Genomic DNA, 21590 nt, shown 5'->3' with positions numbered 1-21590 from the left:
CAGACTAGAGAACTTCAAACGATAGAGTAAATAACGTGGTAATTAGAAGTACGTTACTTTTATCCACAATATCACAAAATAAAACCACAAGTTTTACTGATCTCTCTTAAACCACTAAAAGTTCAAACAAAAGACTACAGATCCATTGTCTCACTCTTCACTGCAATTTTCTTTAAAAGTGCAGCCATTCAGTTCATGAAGTCTGCCTTCTAGGACAGCCCTTTCAATTGTGTTAAATTTCTCATGAAGTACTCTGTTACTAGACAAAAAGAATACCTATTTTTCTTTCAGTGCTGTCACATGCAGAACACTGGACTAAGAGGGTGAACCAGTAGAGAATTGCTCAACAGTGGAATACTCCATCCCTTCAGCGAGTTTAAGTCAGCTTTTCTTATTCTGTCCCCTCCCAGCTCCTTCAGCCCTTTACTGAAAATGGCCTTGGCTCCATACAATGCTGCTTAGCAGCAACTATAAACAGTGTGTTATCAACATTTTTTTTGTTGTTCTAGGAGAAAAACAAACAAACAAAAACCAACATTACTGGTTATTTACTGAGATTAACTACATTACTGACACCACATAGAGGGAGCATGTCTTCTTGGAATACATATATATACACCAGGTACAGCTAAACTCACACACAGCAGAAAAAAAAAGAATAAACTATCTTTAACCTTTGCAAACATCTTACACTGAGTAACGTTTCACAAAGCTTTTTTTTTTTTTTTTTAAAGCCAGTTAATTGTCATTTCCACAAATAATTACAGAACTCATATATGAACCCCAAAACCATGTTCTGCAGTAAGATGCATTTTCTGATTTATTCCATACCACGAATGGCACACACATTTAAGGAAGATATTCACTTCTGCACACTTCAAATCTACGGTTGTTTTCAAGTACTGAATAATTGGATATATTTATTCAGTTCTATGCTAGCTAAATTCTAGGGTGGACTTTTGATATTATTCCACAGTCTTCTACAGAAAAGAAAAAACTCTTCTCTACATTTCCTCAGAATAGGAGTTCATGCATGTTTCTCTTTAAGTAGCACTGCCACCCAAATCCAACTTCCTAAATTAGTCAGGGGACAGAGTATGCCAGCACCAGCCTTTTTACTTGCTGAAGACCAGGTTACCTTGACAGCAAAGCAACCAACAGTCTGCAGAACTGGAGAAACAGATAACGTGGCAAAAAAATCAGGAGCAAGGAGATTAGACTATATAAATTCCTGAAAACAGAGAAAGAACTTCTTTTAAAAATCACATCCAGTTTGGAACTGGAACTTGAAATATTAATTTGAGTATTTCTTATGAGAGTAGAAAAGGAATGGCAGAAAAAAATAACATTTTGGTCAAACTACTAAATGAACACTACAGAAGAGATGGGATTTATTGTAACTTAGCTGTTCCTACCATCTCAGAGGCTGAATATTTATGTGAAAACTGGCCTATTCACATCTTATGTCAAACAAATGCAAACCTTATGACTAGTTCAGATTTCCTCAGATATAAATATACATTAAACTAAGAACCATCCTCTTTACAAAGACTGTACAAGCTGATTGAACAACATTGTTACTGGCAGTGCTCCCATTTCGGAGGATTCATTCAATACCCCAGCACATAGTTTGCATTAATTTCATTTTTTTGTTTTCCTGCCCCTTAATACTTTTATGGAATTCTCCAGGGGATGCTCCAGTCCCATTGTGTACTGTTGCACTCCAGCTGCAAAAGGGCTGGGACTGGGGCCAGCATATGTGAATACTTGAAGGGTCACAAGGTCAGAAGAAATTTGCTGCTTCTGCTCCTTCACTCTTCTCTGAGAAACTGTTCTACACCTCATCACTGAGAAATACACCTCCCACGATCGCTTTTGCCTAATGCAACCAAAACACACCAGTAGAGTGTGAGGTACTGGAAGGATGAGGTCACATTCCAATCAAACAGATGTTGAAGAGGAAAAAAAAGTCACCTTTAGAAAGACCTTGGGAAAGTAAAATCATTTCTATTCATGCTGCTTGTAAAGATGAGCTTTATAATCACTGGAATAAAGTCAGGGTTTGAAAGCTATCTATCTGCATTCAAGCATAACAAAATATTTCCTATGTGTAAATTCATAATTGTGGTAATCTTTATTTCTAGCAGTTCAGAAACAATAACACCAGAAACTGAATACTGTGATTCAGCCATGTGAGCCGCATAGCAACTGCGAAAGCAATGGATATTTTCCCCCTTACTCCCTTCAGCATGCCTCAATGTTGGGGAACCAGGTTTTCAGAGATTCCCACCCCTTCAATCCTATCTCTTTACTGTGATCTTTCCTTAGACATGACTCACTATCATTTACGCTGGCAGTTTCTAGTTTAGGTAGCAGAATTAATATCTCCACTTACTCAAAAGGTGGTGAGGCACTGCCCAGAGAAGCTGAGGATCTCTCTTCTCTGGCAGTGTTCATAGTCAGGCTGGATGGAGCCCCAGGTAACCTTACTCAGTGGGAAACATCCCTGCCCATGGCAGGAGGGTTGGAATGAGGTTATCTTGAGGGTCCCTTCCGAACCAAGACCTTCTACAATTTCATAAAAATAGCAGCAACTAAGCTCAGCAATAATCTGAGCAGATTTATATCCAGTGATATAAATAAGTGCAACTAGATCTACCTAGTCTTTGGTACTGATTAATTCATCTTTCACTAAACTAAGGAATGTGGCCCCTTTCATCTGGAGCCTTTGGAGGAATATTTATACTATTATCCTTGGATTGTTCTCTTGGCTTTTTTCTGCAATATTTTAATTATGCTGTCATACCCAAAATATATTTTTCTTAGGTGCTGGATCTCAAACATTGGAACATACACAAAATTTATGTTCACACTATTAACTTGCTAATTCTAGAAAGCTCTCCATATGAAATCATCGGAAACTTCAATATTGTCCAGTCATGCCAGTAGTTGCAGTTAATAGTCAATACAAAACCTATGCTCTCATAGATTTCCAACCTGGGGAGAACAAGATAATGATCATAAGATCAGTACTTTCTGGAAGAAGGGATTTTGATTCTTTCTTTTTGTTTTGCTTGATATCTGCTTTTCTACCAGTTTGGCTTATTAAAGACTGAAAATTCTAGGTTTTGGTGCATATTTCTTAATCTATCTGGATGCTAAACTTACATGTATCTTAGAAAAGAGGAAGAGAAATGTTTGACATCCTCTAACAGAGTGCCTATATATTCTAGAAACCATAGACAGATTCTAAGTAGTAAACTTTGTCTATCAGGTAGACTAAATGTTAAAAACTAGTAAACAGAGTAGAAATACCCCTGCTCACAAATGACACAAATACTACAGTAATGAAAATACATACATCAGTTTGTTAACAATGTAATCCACAAGACAGGCAACACACCAAGTCAATTTTGAAGGCTCAAAAAGCAGATGGAGGTTGAAGCTCATACATCAAAGCTGGTTTTGCAGTGTGGTAAATAAAGGAGCACTCATTGGATACCCCAGTTCAGGCACTGACGTAGTAATTTCTAGTTGTGAAACAGAAAGAACTCCTTAGGAAGTGGCGTCTTAAAATTGCAATAGCTGTTTTCCCTTGCACATGTTCTCACTGACAGTGACAGGATACTATCTCCAACGAGACAAGACATTTTCTAGTGTTGTATTACTAAGTGCTACTGTACAAAATATGAAGAAACTAAAAACAGAATTTCTTCTAGTTTCTGCTCGCGTGAAGATATTCAGTTGAAAATGCACTACAGATTCAGCTACATCAACTGAAATTATTATCCATTTGAATAAGTCATGGAAAAATAGAGCATCTTCTACATTGACCTGGACAATATATGCTAACAACTATTCCTGGTTGAAGATGATTTAGGTTTACTTAAACTGAGTGTCTCTATGCAAGAGTTTCAGAACTTCCTGACTTTTTCCTCCTTGTCAGCTTGTAAAGGTATCTTCTGAAAAGGTACACACTTTTAACTATCACTTACACTAGTCTGGATTAATTATTACCCACCATTTTGAAATAAATCAGCAAGGCAACGATATAAAACCCAGTGGAAAAAAATTACAGTTTGAGTACATTTGTACATTGTTTTGTCACTTTGGAGCTCATAATAAGTTATATCACAACCTTAGGAAAATGCCTAAAGCATTAAAAACCACACAACCTTCCTTTAAAAAAAAATAAAAGAAAAATACTGAGTTCTGCACCTCAAACTGGCTGAGAGATATTGATACTATTAACAGAGATTGGAAGTTTTGAGATACCCTGCATTGACAAAGACTCAGACAACACTGAACTTCTACCACAATGAGCACATTCCATCTAGAAGATGAAAAAAAAAAAATAAAATGAATGTCATTCGTAAGAAGTAAAGCAGTACAATGGTACAAATGAGACCAAATTAGCAAATATGGGGTTGAAAAGGACAACTAGAAGGAGAACAGCTTAACAGCCCTCAAAGTTTCCCATAATCACATAAACATTAGAAGAAATCCTTAACTCTGAAAGTGACAACTTTACAGTATTTTCCATACTACGATCATCATACCTCATCAGAGGGACTGAAACTAAGACAGAAAGCCTCAACTCAGGCTAACTTGTTCCCTGCTCTGTGACAAAGCTTGTTTGTAATGTATTTATGAATGGGATACAGGTGGATGGAGTGCAATTCAGGTAGCTATGGGCTGGTATTTAAAATACCTCCGCCCCCAGCACCTAACTTCAGATGATTCTGCTAATTATGGACTGGCTGTACATTTATCATCTTTAGCATTTAACCTCTTTAGTTCATTCAAAGTTTTGTTCAAAATTAAGTAACAACTACACAACAAAAAGTTCTCCATCCTATCATACAAATTCAACCCAGCACCTTCATATATGTAAAAACTACACTGTATTACAGCATTTGGCAGCCAAATAATTACTGAAATTTGGATCTTAATCCCTCTGTGTAAGTGACCCTGTGACACAAACAGACATGAAGACATTCTCACAGCACATCTGTGAGAAGACCACTTGTGGTCATCATACAATGCTCTAAAACAGTCTTTTTCTTTTGGGACATTAATTACATTAATTTACACTGATGTTCCTGTTACTACTGCTTTTAGCAAGACACCCATTTAACACATGGAACATTACAACAATTTCTTTTAACAACTCAGAAGCAGCAAGTTAGGCCTTACATGTCAATATCTAAGTATTTTAATTAGAACATGACTGATACACATGAATATTCATTACTACTTCTGTTAATGTTAAAATAATTATGCATATGCATCATCGTATGAGATATAAATATGCAGACTGTATGCATACATAGTTTCTACTGTGTGGTGGTTCAGTATCTTGAAGGAGGTTAACACAGTTCTGGAATCTCATCTCGACTTCTGCATAGATATGCATAGTAGAAAGAGATAGATGGAAGTAGGATGGGTGAAGTTACTACTCAGTAGTGTTGCCTTTCTGAGATTAATATAATTCAGATTATCCATTGGTGTCAGTGTATGAAAAGATAACAGGCACATTTATCCTTACATTATTTCAAAATCAGTTTGTTCAAATTACTGTGTTGATTTGGGAGATTTATGATTTCCTGCAGGAGAAGCGTAACACTAAAGGGAGGATGCAGCTATAATGTAGTAGACGTTAGAGCGTCTCCATTACAAATACAGAAAACAGGATTATTTTTTATTAGTTATTAAGGTTACTACTTTCACACATTTCATGTTACAACTACAGGTCAAATCAGAGTGATCAAAGGACAGAAAGGAGCCTGCAAAATATTTAGTTTCATAGTTTCATAGTTTTGTGCGGGTTGGAAGGGACCTTAGAGATCATCGAGTCCAACCCCCGGGATTCAAGCCTCTGTGTAGCAGAGCGGCACTTCTACCACTTGCACCACAGGGGATTCGAACCCAGGGCCTCTGGTGTTGCAAAGTGGCGTCTTTAACCACTGCGCCACCGGAGGCACACAAGTTATTTCTATACAGCTGTTCAATACATATCATTTTAGTTTATGAACATTTTTCAAAATCAGTAAGCTTCTACCAAACCAGTTGAGTTATATTTTTCCACGTTAAGCCCTTCTTTGTTTTATGTCCACATTTCATGCATTAGTATTAGTGCCAATTAACTTAAGTGAAGGTCTGAGGAGGTGAAAAAGCTGGAAGAGAAAATCTCCACAAACATTCTCTTCCCACTTTGGCCTGCAACACAACATCACTAGGCACTGCCGTCATAAATAGCTTCAGTACAATAATACCCATATATTTTTGCTATCCCTGGGTCATTTGACACTACAGCTTTTTGTACATCTGTGCCTGTGAGTCAAGTGTGACTGTTCAGTCCTTCTACATAGGGGAGAAATAATGAGATGTCGCATTCAAACAACTTGACAGACTACTGATGATCAGTGACAACTGTCTTGCTTTCAGCCAGGCACAGGTCATTAAGCTTTTGAAGAACCAACTCCTCAAACTAACTTCTGATAATTCTGACCACAACTGTTATGGTCAGAAGCCACACAGGCTCCCAAATAGAGCTCAGCTCAGCCACTGACAAAAAAAAAAAAAAAGTTTTCACTGAAGCCGTGAAGACAGTATTTAACCTAAATATAATATAGAATGCTCAGACATGCTTATCTCAAGTATCTTGTTGAATAAACAGGCTTTTATATTTTAGAGCACATGACCATGAGAAAAGTGGAAAAGTCATCAGAGGTGGCAACTATAACCAACTTTAGATTTTTGGGGTTCGTTTTTTTTTTTTTTGGTTAGATAAAATTCTGGTCAGTGAAATACTTACTATGGCCAGCATGCTAAGATTCAGTACAATAGGTCTATTCTAACAACATGCATTTTGTTGAAAACTGCAGAAGGTAATTAAAAACTTCTGAATCACGTTGATACAAATCCATAGCCATTCATAATTGTTCAGTGACCAAGCAAGCACTTCAATTTATATTTCTTTTGTCCTTCTGCAAGCATCTTATTCATCACAGATGTTTTAGAAAATGCAAAGTAGTATTTTTACTTATTTCCCTAACACATTGTATATACACAGTTATGACCATCTCAAACACATCTTCCTTGACAGCAACACAGAAGCAGAGCTGGATGCAACTGTTCTGCATTGCCACTGTTCTTCAGAAGATTAATTGCTCACCTGACTTATAAAATTAGATGAATAATTTCAATTCCAGAATAATAATTTCAATTCCAGAATAAGTGGTACTATTCTTTCCCCTCTATTATTATTATGTTGGAGTCTATCATAAGAAGGAAAATTTAAATTATAGTATTGAGCTACATGAACATGGGGCCTTGCCAATCCCCAGAATACATCGTGTCAAATAATTTGAAAGCATCAAATAAAGTATAGCTTCCAACCTTTCCGATTCCCCTAATAGATAGGAGTTTTGATCTACACATCTAAAGGACCCTTAGCAAGATCTACAGCAGCTTCATTACTGTACCTTGTAACCTACAAAAGCCATCTGTATCAGTTAGCAAGGTAGATTGGCGTCATACTGCTGAACACCATATGACAAGAAAGTTTTCATCACTAACTACAGCTGATCAAATAAACCACTGCAAACTGCTTACTGAACACAGCATGAGCTATCTATGACCTAATAACAATTTGATTGAAGTGCTTACACCACAGCAAGAGTGGTTACATTGGTTCCTGGCTGATTCATTCAAGCAAAAGAATGCTCAACCAATTTGGATGATCACGTCAGGTAGGACTTGAGAGATTTTTCAGTTGTGTCCTTATGAGCAGCTGGGGTATCACATTGTACATACTGCCTATTAAGTCTCCACAGTCTTAACGCTGATGCTGCTCCTCAATTCCATTACATAGAGACAACACCTGAATACAGATACGAACTCAAATGAGAGCTTAATTCAGATGTCCTCTTTTGTGAAAATAAACGGAGAGTGTTCTAAAGATTGTTTAATTATTCACAATTATTGCTTTGGAGAAGGAAAAGAACACAATGGGAAAATTCTTGAATAAATATCACTGAACATAGCAGCCATTTCTGCTTCCAGACTATTAGACAACTACAGCTCCAGAAGACTCATGACCAACACACGATGCTGACACAAACATACTACCTATAATTCAAATACAAAATGCACTTTGAGATTCCTATTTGGAGACAAACAAGGCACAGCTTCCTGAATACATCAGGTTTAAAGAAAGAGTACATTATCTCAGACTTGAGAGAGTTCTGCTAGATTTTAGTTGCAGAAGAGAATACAGAAAAGCACATAGTAAGCACAGACAAACACGCATGTTTTTCAAAAGCATGACTTAGTCTTCTGTCATATACAACACAACCATAACCAGTAAAAAAAGAAGTGCATTGTGGAGTAATTTCTCAGCCATAATACAACTGTTTCCAGAAGAATGACAGCTCTTCAGTCTATAACACAGCTTTCCTTAGCAGATATGCATAAAAGAACATGCAGCACTTATTATTTAATCTGCTATTCATCAGGAGATCACAGGCAAACACCTGGCAATGTGCTTCCAAATATACGATTTCTTGATCATATGGAATTACCAGTTTAACTCTCTCGAATGTACAGAAATATATTCTGTACTGTAATATGTAGGTACCATTATTTGTGAAAAAGATTGATAACACACCAGGCATAAATACAAGTAAATTCATGTTGTCAAGCTTTCCTCTTCAGTCTCAGAGAAGTAATCAAAATAAAGATACCTTGTACAAAGCAGGAAAAAGGATTTCCAGAAATCTCCCTGCTCCGAGAAACACACTGCAGACAAAGCAAGTCTCAAATAATCACTAGTAATAGCAATCATGAGTATACTTTAGAGGCTGTACATACATCCTTACGCTGCTTCATAATTTCCTTGCATTTGGGTAGACAGCTCCTAGCAGATGAACTGACAACATTTAAGGAGAGTATGAGAAGAAAATGCAAGTCTGATGCAGCTGGAGGAAGCAGTAGTTTCACAGCTTACACCAGAATTTTATGAATGACAGAATATTTTGATAGAGTGAATTGCAGGATTAATTGTGTTGCATAGCTAATAATTAATCCCTTTCAGATTTGGCATTGTATTACTCAAAGAAAAAAAGATAACTTCAGGGACTGAAAATATAGGTCATGAAAGTATGGTAAGGACATAATTTAAGGAGCCCTTTCAGGATTTCCACCATCAGAAGTGAACAGATCTGCAAATTCACTGAACAGCTTTTCTTCCTAATAGAGATGGCACTAGCTTGAATAGTCTTTTGCTTATGACTTCTTTTCTCTCACCTCATTTCAATGCTTTAGAAAAGATATAGCATAATTCTCTCCTTGTCTTCTTGGCCTTGGATCTTTTTCCAAAAAAGTCGCTGGCAAAATTCCCATTGAGCAGAACAGTGGGAATCAAATTTTAATTCCCCATTATTAAGACTGTCACATTTAACACTACCTTCCTCGTGTCTTATCACTTGCCACTAATTATTTGGGGCAACAAATGTTCTTTTTCATTAAAAAACCTGCTGCTTTCCATCGTTAGTTTATTTCGTTATTTGTGACACTATGTGTAAGCCTCAGAGGTACCTTGCATAAATATATCACTTATAATAAAAAAATCCCAGTTTTACTTTTATATTATTTATTTATTTTACACATTTTGATACTGTTCCACTATCCTACAAGAATATTAATCTTCAACAAACTGAGAGTAAGGTAATAATCCTGGAGGAATCATCCTATTATAAGATAATGGCTGGATTTTCAGTTAATGGACCAAGCTGAAGACAAGGGCAGTTAACACTATAACAAACTACAGTAATATAACCAATTTCAAGGGGATTATTGCTATCATAAACTGTATTAAATGGTTTATAAAAGCAATGGCTTAGTCTATTTTTTTTTTTTTTTTTTAAAGTTACATGAAGTAGAATGAATGAGAGCCTGCTTTGTTAAATAGGTTGTTTCCAACAGTTTTCTAAGCATTCAGGACACAGAGAATGCTTCAATAGTTGTATAATGAATGTTTTAAATGCACCAGAGGTTGTTCTTTGTCCAATGGGTGGGGGAAAAGCCATTAACTCTTATGTGATCAGATTTCATTGAAGCTGGTCTGTAACTCTATGTAGAAAAAAGGAACCAAATTCAGTCTGCACTCAATTCCACTGCAAGAGCCCATCACTTGACCATTTAAAAATCTCAGTCTGCCATCGGATTACATTACAAGGTCAAAGGAGAAAGAAAAATATAAAGAGACCTGATCAGCACTCAGTTTTACAAGTAAAATAGATTAGTAACCAGCAAGGAAAAAGTCAGGCTGTATTCACTTCTGTACTTTGACTACACAGTGGAAACAGTTTACCTCATTTACTTCCAGATATTATGCACATATTCTTCAATTAGTAACTTTCTACTTAGAAGAATTAATCTAAGATGGAAGTCATTCAGATAACACATTTCTAACTGGCTTAGTAATTCCAACTGCAGCAACCAAACAGAAATTTTCAATTCCCTTTCCATCCAAAACATAAGAAACTAACACTAACAAAGTACTGGTGAAAAGAAAGAAGAGATTAGGGTAATAAGAGATACTGGGTGGAGGGGTGGTGGAAGGAGTAAGTGGAAAAAAAATAGAGAAATTCCTATCGCACTAAGCCTTTAATATGTACTAACTATTGCTTGAGCTACTCAGATAAACATTGCAATACGTGCCACAGATACACTGTTTATTACCACATTATACCACAGATGCACCTGGCAGCAGAGAGCTAGCGTCAGACTGTTAGATTAGGAAAAGTAGCATAGGACTTTTCAGTAATTTTACAGTAGTAACAAAATGTCACCATTTTTTTTCTTTAATCTCTACCATTCATCAAATTAAGAAGCATTGAGGGAACTACCAGACTGTACAACGTTATCCCAATGGACCTCATAACACATGTATCCTTCATCCAAAAAACGGCCCGAGTCTACCACATGACTACCCCCTTCATTCCATTATGTAGGATCTCTGTTTAGATTACCTGTTGTTTAAATATGCAGCTTGAATAGAACCAATTAGGCAGCACAACGTAGGCTACTATAGCTTTAAATCAATTCCCAGTATATAAATCAGAGACAACATTTGATAAACAAAAATACTTGTTCATCAAGAAAAAAAATTAATAGCAGGATGAAACGACAAGGCCTGAAGTTACTTAAATAACAACTTGGACATAAAAAAGCCCTGAAAAACTAAAGGTTCCTTGTCTGTGGACATTGTGAATTGAGTGCAGTTAATCATGTTCTTTTGTGTTATCTGCGACTCAAATATTTCCTCAGAGTGTCTATTTGAGTAGCTGCATCAGAGAACATAAGAAAATGTCATGCTGTTCCAAAAGGGCAATCATCACAGTGGGATACATAAACATGAGCGTGGACTGCAAGATGCATGGTGTCTTTTTGCTTTCTGCAGCACTGATAAGACCTCAGCTAGAATACTGTCTGTGAAGGGAAATGTGGCTCAACAGCATCGTAATGCAAAAGATGGCAGCACAAGTTGTGACTGGTTCAGAAGACGTGACCAAGAAGAAACAATTAAATGTCCTCAATTTAAGAACCAGAAGGACTGAGGAAGAAAAACCTTCAAATACAAATCTCTCTCTCACAAAAAAAAAGACTCAGGACCCTAAGTCGTACTCTGACATGTCACACAACCTCAGATGTATTTAAGGCTGCTTAATCTATTAGCTTCAAAATACCCTCTAAATTTGGGAATAGGATTTTTTGAGTCTTAGTACACAAAAAACACCACCCTCTACCAGTAACTAATTCCTGTTTCAAGTAACAATCATTACATTATTAATCATAAGCATTCAGATATTTGACCCACTAGCTTTCTCTAAATTTAGTTTACTTGACATAAGCCCATTAACAAAGCATGAGCAATATGTGAATTTGCTGATACGATACACTTTCAGGAAATTGACATCTTCCCCCCCCCCACACACATAGCAAAGATATGTGAATGGAAGAACACATGCACTGAATTCTAACTTATCATGTTAACAAATATATTGTTAAGAGGAACAAAACTATCTGTTAATTCTGCATTGCATGAGAAGTACTTGCTTTCTTAATCAGATAATAGTTTCTCATCTTTATAGCAAAGTCAGAAATATTGAAATTAGACCTTTAATTTAATAATCAGAATAACAGATCACTTCGTATGCCATAGAGGTTAAATATTATCAGTTGTACAGCTTTATAATCCATTTATTGTCTTCCTCACACACTCATTACGCAGATTCTTCCCTGTGCCAATACTATTTCATTTCAGAATCCTTCACTGTAGGACTTTCTTCCTGTCCCTGAAGTGGCTAATCCAAATCCTTCGTAGATTTTACACATTAGCCTTCTGGCATCCATTCCAGACCTCCTATTAACTTTGACTTCTGTCCTTTCGTGCTTCTTTAAGCCTTATACCCTAAAACCTCACACACTCCTAAAGCAAAAGTAATATCTTAGAAAAGATTTAACTAATCTTTTCTAATTTCTTTATCATCTTAATTATAAGAAACTGTCTCCAGCTGATTCAAACCTATTCAAATGGAGATGATGTGTTCCATGATGCCACTCTTCATTCTACTCTAAGCAGAACAAGTATTCCTATTTGACAGGATATCAGGAGGATAAGGAATGGCATTCACCACCCTTATTCTTCCTCTCAAAGAGTGGAATCATCTCAGTGATAACATGCTCTTCCATGTTTTGTGCACACAGCCACATAGTGGCATGTTGCAAAATAAAACAGAAGGAAATACTGCTCACATTTTCAATGGTGTCCACTACTGACAAAAATTCTAGCACATATCATGCACATACTAGCAGCCCCAGCATTTGACCTCAGTAGTAGCCAGTTTCCTTCTCCCAATGGAATATCAACATGAAAGATGTTTTATTTTGTTTGTTTGTTTTTCCTTAAAACAGAAACCACATTCCTCTTCTTACAAGTTCTATTTTGATATTTTTTATTTTTACTGCATTCTTATGTATAAACTTGCTCTTTCCAAAGGGCTATTTGCTATGTCTTAAACTGAAAGCATTATTAGTATGCTGGTTACTTTGTCTTTTTAATCATAAAAATGGATTTAACCCCAGTCACAGCAGTACTTCCTCTGGAACCCCTCATCACTGACTGCGATCCTTTTCAATTATGGACTGTGAACAGGCACATCAAGTTCCCTCTTTTTTTTTTTTTTTTTTTTTTAAAAGATAGATCATACACAGTTAAAAAGCTCCTTTGACTTTACCAGTTTTGACTGGGGAAGATGCAGACTGTTCCCATGCTGCCTTACATCCTGTATATCTAACTGCCTCACTAGCTGCACATCTATATTTCACCGCAATCTGATTACAGCAGACAACTGACTCTTGATTCTCAGTACTATGATTTCAAGCAGTGAGGAACATACAGCACCATTGCTAAAAGACTGGGATTTTTGAGACTTCTAAGGAACCAGCTGACCTCTGACTTGCAATTGGTAGTTTTCCGACTTCTAGAATCTCAGCAGTCTATGCTGCATAAAAACTGTCAGTTAGCTTAACAACCTGTACGCATGCAGCATAACATCTTTCAATAACACTGTCTGCCAGGAGTCACCATCTGCACTTCTGCCGAGAACAGCCAAAATATCACACAAAGTTACATACTAAGATAACATGGGAATAACAGAGAGTATTTCTCACCAGAAATAGCAGGGTGAAAGAAGGCTTCACCTTGATTTTCAAGGTGCACAAAGATTCAGATTTTTATACTGGTTCCTTTAAATTCCAAGCCAGAGAAAACAAGGAGAGTAAATGCATTGGAGCAAGACCTTTTGGAATGTAAGGCTTTTCAAGTCCATGACATCCAGTTATGCCTTCTTATGACATACTTTGAAGGAGTGGAAAGCCAAACTACTCCATCTATCAGTCTTCAGAAATGAGTGATTGAGGCATTTAGATGGTGGGGCAGGCATGCAGAAATTCAAGCTTTGTTTTGACTAATGCAAGTGCAGCTGTTTAGTTGATATGAACTGATAAGGTATTTATAAAACATTATTACAGAAGTAACTCTGAAAGTAATGCCTCCTATTTATTTCCATGCAAACTACAAAGAGATTCAAAGAGCACAATAACACTTTTTGATAGAGCCAAATCTCAGCTACAAAACACTATTTTCTATTAGTTAATCTGCATGGACGAGCTAATAAAAACACTTTTCATTTTGTGATGCAACAACTGCGCAAGGCATCCAGAACATCTTGTCTTTCATGCTGCCGTCACCAGTGCTGAAACACAGCAGCCTCACTGCTCTCACAGCGACAGTTTGGTTCCAGCAAGCACTTATGAATGTCAACGTGTACTATTTTTTCTGCATAGAGGAATTCAATGACACACCTTTGGTTCACACACACTTCCATGTCAGATGCGGTTTTGTCAGTATTTCCTCTCTTCTGCTGTCTGCTGCACAGCAACAAAATACAATGGAATACTGATGGGAAGGTTCAACCTCTACTGCCATACCACCAAACACGTACCCTTGACATCATGGGACAACACGACAAAATGGAAGGTATTACCTTCAGATGAGCCCTCATACAGATATCACAGCTGTCTTTCTTCTGAAGTTCTCAGTATTGTGTAAATTTATCATCAGTAGAAACAATACTGTAAAGTTTCTAAATAAGAAAAAAGTATCCTTTTATTCCTGAATACCTTTATGACCACTGTAAAGAACCACACATCACAATCTGAGGGAGAAGAGGCAAATGCAGTTTTAGCCAACTTTCTTTTTTTTAAAAAAAAAAAAAATAGTATGCATGACTGCCAGGATACAGGAATGTACACAGGAACTTATACTCTGCTCCTCTGCTACTTCATAGGAAGAACTTTACTGAAGAAGGTTATCTCTATACCTATGAAAACAGGATCTCCCTACCTATGTGATCATGTGCGCTGTTTCTTTGTTGCCATCTGAGACAAAGGACATTCAGGGCAGGATAAAAAAAAACAAACAAAAACCTAGTATCTTCAGAATCAGCTCTATCTTCAAACTTCTTATAAAGAAGTTTGTGTCCCCTTTATAATAAATAGCCATGCCAGAATAACTACCATCAATATTCCTCCTTTTCTGTTTTACACATACACAAGTAACATGTACTAAAGAAACATACACTGCAGAAGAATATATATTTTAAGCATTAAAGGATAAAGTTTAATAAGATTTCAATAACAAGTCACCATCCCTGGGGTTGTTTAAAGAAAGGGTAGTATTAACTTAGGGAAATGGGTTAGTGGGCAATATTGAAGGTAGGTAGACAATTTGACTGAATGAACTTAGAGGTCTTTTCCAACCTTAACAATTCTATGATTTTATTACAAGCTACAGAGTTAATTAGTATTTCTGAACAATGCAAATGCCTCATCCTTAGGGCTTCTAGGCCAAACAACAGTAATGACAAGTTTCATTTTAAACCTATTCACTATAGAAAATCATACCTAGTCTTCTGCCTCATTGAAAGCTGAGAAGCTGTTCAAATAAATTATTATACCTTTCCATTGCCACGAGGCTTACTTAGAATTCAGTTGAACTCAGGACAGACAGTTTTAAGATCTGCATAATAGAAGGCATGCAACACCATACAAGTTTATCCAAGCTACCAAACCTATTACTTGAGAGAAACATTCACAGTTAAGTAGCAAATGTTGAACAACACTGACACAGCTGTTTCTTCCAGTATTAGCAAGATAAAAGGTGCACCTGGGGTCTCTACTGAACCAGGACCTTACAGTCAAACACGCATTTGCCATTCTAAATGTAAGGGTGAAACTCATGATTGCAAGAACAACCTTCAACCTTTTACACTTTCAAAAAGGAAGAGTTAAGCCTTAAACAATTCAGTCATTTGTTTGTAATAAAGATTCCATCTTCTATGCTGTGAGTTACAGCATAAATTACTGTTGTGTGTAGAAAATGAAAGAGAGCTTGTCAGAAAGCTTTTGACTGCAAAATGATCTGCACTTCCACATCTTATACAAATGTTTAGCTTTTAAAAACAAGTATCACACAAGCAGAGAACAGGCTGCAAGCCAGCTGTTATTGGAAGGGGAACCAAGAGCACATAGGTCCTCAGAAGTGCTACCAGGGCAATGCCTAAGGATGACTGTTAGCAAAAACAATAGCAAGTTAACAGTGTAAAAATTAAACATAAAAAAAATATGTTTTCTTCTTGAAAAGGATTATTTAGGAAGCAAAGCTAAGGTCTATGAAGCACAACAAACTTCACATTTCTTACTTTGCTTCTAATCCTTTAAGGATCCTCTCACAGACTTTAAGCATTTCTAAAGCACCCATGCTTCACTCCTGATGTGTGGCACAAAAAACAACTACCAAAACATAAAGTTGAATTACCTAGTTCACATTTTGAATATCCAGACAGGCTTAGATAACAGCAACACTCAACTTCTACACCAATAATATTTCTATGCTGAAAAATAAGCAATTCTGCATACACTTAACAACTCTATAATTAGAGAGTCCACACACACCACTTCAGAAGTCCTCCAGGGCAATGCTGTAGAACACTGAGCTAGAAAAGAACATTTGCTCAAACTGCAACAAACCAACTTAATCAGCCAATTGGCTGCCTAAATTCTCAAAGGTCACACTACACATACTACTACCCTGAAACAGAAAACCATCTATTCTTAAAAATCCATCCTACCTGGAGCCTTATGACCATTATTCAGCTACCAGAAGTTTCTCTATTCTTTCCTGAAAACAGATTAAAGTTGTTCTTTCCAATGATGTTTTTATCGAGAAAGTTTGACTCACCTGTTCCTGATTCTCCACCTCCTACAGCTGTGCCAATTTTCTACCACTCTCCAATTGCAACTTGGGTTAACACCTTCATTGCTGGAAAAAAAAGGAACAAATACATACAATGATTAGAAAAATAAGGGCAATGTCATAACGAGCATTACAATTTACAGATCAATTTGTAGCTGTTCGTTATTCATTGGTCTCTTAATAAGACAAAGAAAAGAGCGGTCCTGTATTTGTACTCATGATTTCTCTGCATCAATTTCTTCTACACTTCACAACATTTCAAGGACTGAAGACTTCAACCTTTAAAAGTATTGCATTTACCAAAAGAATTTTGCCAGAAGACAACAAATTGACAACTGATGTTTGTAAAAGGTCAGATCCGGTATTAATTGTGTGCAAAAAGACTTTCACCACTTCTGACCATTTGCACAATTCAGTAATTCATTATTTACCATCATTAAAGTTTGTGTCAATTTTATTTGCCCTTGGTTCTTCAGCAGTGCAAGAACAACTCTACCTTAGCAGAGTTTAACGAGAAACTTCTACAATCCTCTTTTTTTTTTTTTAAAACTTCACAGAATTCATGAGAAATACACTAAGTTAAAGCATATCTAAATTCTGCTTTATTTATCACATTAAGGAGAAACAACGGCCTTATGCAAAACTTACCCTATATGGGGACACATGCCTTTTACTACCTAGTTGTTAGCAACATACACTCAAGTTATATTTGGGCTTGAAAAAGTGAAGTTAACCACAGGTGGAGCAACACTTTGAAATACTGTTTTTATTCATATGCATTTTACTACTGAAGACAAGCAGGCTTCTGAGACCTTCACAAAAGATATTATTACAGTGTTCTAAGATAACTTTAAAATTTTAGGAGGCTTAACTAAGCATTTAAACCGCCAGAGACTTTCCAAGCATTCAGACTTCGAGAATGTGACAAACAGATCAACACAATGAAACAATGCTGCATAAGATACAATGACAAAAGGACTAGCACAATGGAAAAAGCATTACAAAGAAAAACAGAAAGTACTCACCCATCTCTGAAGGTCTAAGCTCACAAGGAAAACTCCACAAGGAATGGATCACCAACCAGAGATCCCTCCACACTGTCAGTCAACCCTTAAGTGAAGTGTAAGAGAGGTGCAGGCAGACTCTACCCCTTCTGATCACTAGTCACCACTAAATTTCCTTCACCTGTGCTCCCAGGGCTGACCGGGTCCTTTCCCCAGGTGCTCAATCAGCGGTTCAGGGCGTGTCTCAGCAGTTACCACTCAGGGAGTCAGAACTGAACCAAAGTACATGAATTAAATTTTGCTTGAAAAGGGCAGGATGAAGAAAAATGTAGCATGCTGGAGAACTTCAAGGGAACTCACAGAGGATTCAAAGGGTGATAAAGGAGATCACGGAGGAGTGCAGTTTGTATTTTAATTCCATGATCTACTTCAATCTCCAAATAACTGCTTACTTTAGACAAATTGCAATCAAATCATGTCTCTATCAACCAGCTGCTAGGTTGCTAGCTGTTAAGACACACCACTCTTACAATCATTTCAATACTTTCCAGCCCTCCCAAAGAACCACTGCTGGCAGACACCACAAACTACGATTTTCCTTGTTCCCCATCTTATTCACATAAATTCTCCCATCTCTAATTCCTATACTGATTCCAGAATTTGAAATTACTCTTTATGGAAGCATTTTTAAAGAGTTTGACATTCTCAATATTATCATGAATTTGGAGATGAATGAAAATTTCCTTATTTGCTTTTATTAGGCTTTTGCCCAGGATCAATACACCCAGCAGGGCAACAGCCTTCTTGTCATGGGGCCCCTTTTCCTTCTCATGGTTCTGTGTCCCATTGGGTGACTGCAGCAAGTCTGCCAACTGCAGCTCAGGTTTGATGATCCTAGTGTTATTTACTGTCTGTAACTGTATAATTGACATGCGCTGCTTCAGTCAGTGTTCAAACGTTCTGATTAGCATTCACAGTAGCCTCACAAAAGAGAGAGCAAGTGTCTGCTGCGCCTTTTTTAGACATCTCCTGTTTCATATACAGCTTTTATCCTCAGAAAAACATGTGATGTCTGACCTTGATAAGTCCGGAAAATTTGGCATGGGCATTTTGTTCAGTATCTAAACAATATCTTCATAACTACTTCAGGTATCATTACACTTATGCAGAGGCACTGAATCTAAAGATCTTTTCAGCTGTACTTTTTAAATGTTGATCCTAGCAAAATCACAAAAGCAGGAAGAAAATTTCTACAAACATACAGAAAAAGAAATATAAATACTTCCTTAGAAAAGAAGGCATTTCAAAAGCATCCAAGTAATATAGAAACTTGGAGTTCATTGACTTTTGATCAGGAAACTACTGCACAGTTGTAGACTAATAGGCTATGATAATATTTTACATCCACAGTTTAAAAAGTACCTGTGCATCATCACACATTTTGTGCAACGTCACCTTTGACTGTTAGTGTATATCTTTTTCAGTACATTAAACAAAAAATTCTGCATGGTATAGAAAGACATAAATGCTCATTCTGATCCTTTGCTATTGTCCCTTGAGAAACAGGATAGTTTAGAGAAAAGATTAAGCGTATTTGCGACAGCTACGTTTTCTTTCATAAACACATTCCTAATTTGGAAACACATCATAGGATCACAAGACTGTTGAGAAGGACCTTAAAAACCATCTAGTTCCAGCTCCATTGCCATGGGTAGGGATTCTTCCAACTTGGCCCTGCCTGCTTTGAGCTTTTCAAAGGAAGGGGTATCCATAACCTCTCTAGGCAATGTGTTGAAGCGCTTCACCACCCTCAGAGACACACATTTTCTTTCATTTTCCCTGTCTCACTGCCAACCTGATCTCATAGTTCTCATAAAAATAAAAAATCTGCCAAAAAAGATCAGAATGTTTATTTTGTTGGTATGCCATTTTCAATTCACAGACAGAAAGAAATCGTTTGATTCAAAGCTAAAGCCACAGACAGATCCCCCACTTCTATTTTTTAGGTAGGATTTTAAAGAATAATAATGAAGCTTGTCACAGTTCTAAACTTTTTAACTTCTTGTATCTCAAATGGTGTTATTAATTGTTAGTTTATGAGTATGGTAGCTGCACAGGAGGTATGGTGGCAGAAATTGTTCCTGTGATGTCACTGTCAGCTGATGATGACTACTCCCCTTTTTGGAAACTGCTATAGAGCAGTTAAATGTTGAATTTCAGCCCAAGTGCAATACAAAATATTTGCGTTCATATTGCAGCCAAAATTTATCACAACTAGGATTATTAATGACTTCTATGGGATGTGTATTTCTGCTGTGAAACTTGACTGGTTTTGAGCCTTTTTCCCCCACAAGTCATCAATCACTTCCTGTGAAACGTAAGAACTTCCTTCTTTGTTTGTATTGCCTATAATCTTCTTTTAGTAGAGATTTCAGTATAAGTATTCAAAAAGAGAATTATTCAGAGTTACTTTTCAGAAAAACAATCTGAATGATACACATCACCATTTTTAGATTTATATGCAAAGTGGATACAATTTTCTTATACCTATTACTCTGCAGATGAAATCAGACTGAGCATTCTTGCCACAGTTTGCATGTATATTGCAGCAACAAGAGTAGAATAATGTGCCACATATGCAATAGGAATCCTCAGTCTTTTCTATATTATTGCACTACAGGTAACTATTTGACAGTTATGCCCTCTCAGTCAGAAGGCCTGGTTTAAGGAATATAATTAATACAATAGGACTGATGTAAATAAAGACATAAATGCTGAGAGTACAGAGAACTTTCAGTTTTTCAGATGAATGGCATTCAGCACCTTTGAGGAATCTGTAGGAAAAGAGCACCCTGCACTTTTAGCGAGGCACTGATGGAAGGTCTCATCTTCCCTTCATCAAATAGCAAGCACTTGGCTGTGTTTTTACTGGATCAGATCCACATTATTATATTTATAAAATAACGCATACCACACTATGGGTACACCCTACAGAAATGTGAAATCAAGGCACATTTGTATTTCAACTGATAAAACCAACAGTTTAGCTTTAAAACTCGATGAAGGTGAAAAAAACTGATGGTGCTTACACTTGACATAAAATATGTCATCATGACAAGATAAACCACTTACTACTTCTCAAATTGAGAAGAGCTCTCTCTACTGTTTTGCAGCCTGTTATCTTTGGGAACCTTCCTTTGCTTAATAATATGTTCCTTCTATTTACCAAACTTACTGAATACTTTTTGCTTTCATCCCCATTTATATAACATGATTACATGTATCTTAGACTGGTAAGTCCTGGCTTATTTTATTCCTAGGAGTTCTGCTAAACATCAAAAAGCTGAACTACTGCTAATTTTTTGCAGTAGTGACCCAGGAGACAAATGAAGTACAAGAAAAGGAGAGGACACTGCAGTAAATCAGAACTTTGAAATTTGAGGCACTGGGAAATAATAGCTGTCACCAGCTTGCCAACGCTTTTGTATTGATGTGCTGAAGGTAACATTTTATGAATCTCTAAGCCTGCCAAAAGACAGACAGTATATGAAGAAAAAAAATAAGAAGAGATTGAGGCAGACAGACAGACAGAACCTTGGAAGCCTAGACAGAAAATGATTTTCTAATTTCAATTCAGGACTGTGGATTATCTAGGCAATTGCATTAGGAAAAATGCCAACCAACTACTGAAGATTCGTGTA

The 21590-nt window shown here is 36.7% G+C and overlaps 1 long non-coding RNA gene across 2 annotated transcripts in view; it reads right to left on the bottom strand.

The window, feature by feature from the left end:
* LOC107318008 overlaps positions 1-18345 on the bottom strand; it is a 111692-nt gene extending 93347 nt beyond the window's left edge. The window contains exons 1-2 of one of the 2 annotated variants that reach the window (XR_004308413.1): positions 17911-18345; positions 16871-16951 (exon numbers count right to left, since the gene is read on the bottom strand). This is a non-coding gene — a long non-coding RNA (uncharacterized LOC107318008). The remainder of the gene's footprint in view (positions 1-16870; positions 16952-17910) is intronic. The other variant, XR_001557104.2, reaches the window with a different exon arrangement.
* Positions 18346-21590: the final 3245 nt, after the last annotated feature.

Source organism: Coturnix japonica, chromosome 9 (genome assembly GCF_001577835.2).
Source record: "Coturnix japonica isolate 7356 chromosome 9, Coturnix japonica 2.1, whole genome shotgun sequence".
Classification (NCBI taxonomy): Eukaryota; Metazoa; Chordata; class Aves; order Galliformes; family Phasianidae; genus Coturnix; species Coturnix japonica.
Note: the sequence above shows the minus strand (reverse complement) of the source record. Positions and strands in the feature narration are given on the sequence as shown.